Raw genomic sequence first — 2,532 nt, forward strand, 5'->3', positions numbered from 1 at the left:
TAGCATCAATAACAAGTAGAAATCAACACTGGGAGAGTTTCCCCTATCAAACAATCAAGATCCAACCCGAATTGTTACAGCGGTGACGAGGTGCAGCGGTGGAGATGGCGGTGATGATGATGGAGATGATGACGATGGTGATGGAGATGATGTCCAGCTCGATGACGGTGACGATGGCGTCGATTTCCCCCTCCGGGAGGGAATTTCCCTGGCGGATTCCTGCCCGCCGGAGAGCTCTTTTCTCTCTGGTGTTCTCCGCCCCGCAGAGGCGGCTGTGACTCTTCGCGACTATCCTCTGGAGCTCAAGTTTTCGGGGCGAAGAAGTACGCGAAAGAGAGGCGGCCAGAGGGGGCTGTGGGCCCCCTCCTCACAGGGCGGCGCGGCCAGGGCAGGGCCCGCGCCGGCCCATGAGGTGGGCCCATGGCGGCCCTCCTCGGCTCCCCCTTCTGGCTCCCTTCGTCTTCTCGAAAAATAGGATTTTTCGTATAATTTCCGTCAATTGTTGATCTTCCGAAATATTGCATTCTGACGGTGCTTTTTCCAGCAGAATCCTGACTCCGGTGCGCGATTCTCCAATAATCATGAAACATGCAAAGTAGATGAAATAACATAAGTATCATCTCTAAATATGAAATATATCAATGAATAACAGTAAATTATGATATAAAATAGTGATGCAAAATGGACGTATCAACTCCCCCCAAGCTTAGACTTCGCTTATCCCCAAGCGAAACTGAGCTCAGTAAACAAGACCACATGTTTATGGAGTGAAGAGTCGATAAATAAAATACGGACAAGAAGCATCATATTAATTCACACAAGACATTCTAGTGAACAACTTCCTCATATAACTCAACTTGAAGCAAGTAAAAGGAAATCACAAGTAAAGGTGCATAGGAAATCATAATTGGTGATGGCAAACTTCGTTCTTGGTCAAAGAACAGTTAACAGATTATACTTATCTATCGAGCGGAGCTCTTATATTCAAGCTTATATAGCACAACTTGCATACTCAATCATAATAATCTCCTCATAATCATTGATAATCTTCAAAGCTATATTCATCAGATAGAACTTGTACTAAACAAGGAAGAATAAAAGGCATGACTAAATAAATCACAATATAGATGGTTGGATCACAACAACTCAATTTCTTGCTCAAGATGGAGGTGAAAGGACACGGATGTCGCCTAGAGGGGGGGGGGGTGAATAGGCGATTTAAAACTTTTACGAGATGGGCTTAACAAATGCGGAATAAAACTAGCGTTTACTTTGTCAAGCCCAAAGCCTATATACTATGGTTCACCTATGTGCACCAACAACTTATTCTAAGCAAGAGTTCACCTATGTGCACCAACAACTTATGCTAAGCAATACAAGCAAGTATGTGATAGCAAGATATATATAACTTCAAGCACGATGGCTATCACAAGGTAAAGTGCATAAGTAAAGAGCTCGGGTATAGAGATAACCGAGGCACGCGGGAGACGATGATTTATCCCGGAGTTCACACTCTTGCGAGTGCTAATCTCCGGTGGAGAGGTGCGGTTGCTTAGTGCTCCCGAACGCCACAAGAGGCTCACCTTGAGGTGTGGTTGCTCGATGCACACCAACGCCACAAAGGCCTCACCCCAAGATGCGGTACTCACACCACACACCGAACGCCACGAAGGCGCCTCACCTAAATCTCCGGTGACCCTCGCCACAAAGGCCTAGGTCACGGTTCCACTAAGGGATTTCCTTCGAGGCGGAAACCGGGCCTTACACAAAGATTGGGGCACACATCCACAACTTAATTGGAGGCTCCCAACAAATCGCCACAAAGGCCTAGAATCCGTCTAGGGTTCCAAGAACCCAAGAGTAACAACTTCCTTGCTTTCACCTCCACGAATCACCGTGGAGAACTCAAACCGATGCACCAAATGCAATGGCAAGAACACCACAAAGATGCTCAAGTCCTTCTCTCTCAAATTCCAACAAAGCTACAAAAGCTATTGGGGGAATAAGAGAGGAAGAACAAAGGAATTCACAAAGAACACCAAGATCAAGATCTAGAGGATTCCACTCACAAAGAGATGGATTTGATTGGTAGAAAAGTAGATCTAGATCTCCTCTCTCTTTTCCCTCAAATGGGGGCAAGAATCATGGAGGGATTGAGAGATAGTGCAAGCTTCTCTAGTTCAACAATGGAGGAGAGAGAGAGTGAGAGAAGCACAGCCCAAGGAGGAAGAAGGGGGTATTTATACCCCCAAGAAAATCGAGCCGTTTGGGCAAAAACAGGCGGGATATTCCGGCCCAAGTTGGGGCCGGATTATCCGGGCCGGATAATCCGGCCTCGTGGACAAAACCTGGACAAAATCCGGCCAAAAATCCGGCCCCTATCCAGAGCTGCTTTTCTTCCGGTCCTTAGACGATTTCGGGGGGCCGTCTATTTCCGAAATAACCCGCCCGGATTATCCGGCCCGGATATTTCCAAAATATCCGGCCTAAGAAAACCAGTAAACACCAAAACTAAAACGGGCATAACTTTTG

The sequence above is a fragment of the Lolium perenne genome, chromosome 4, assembly GCF_019359855.2.
Source record: "Lolium perenne isolate Kyuss_39 chromosome 4, Kyuss_2.0, whole genome shotgun sequence".
In the NCBI taxonomy this organism is placed as follows: Eukaryota; Viridiplantae; Streptophyta; class Magnoliopsida; order Poales; family Poaceae; genus Lolium; species Lolium perenne.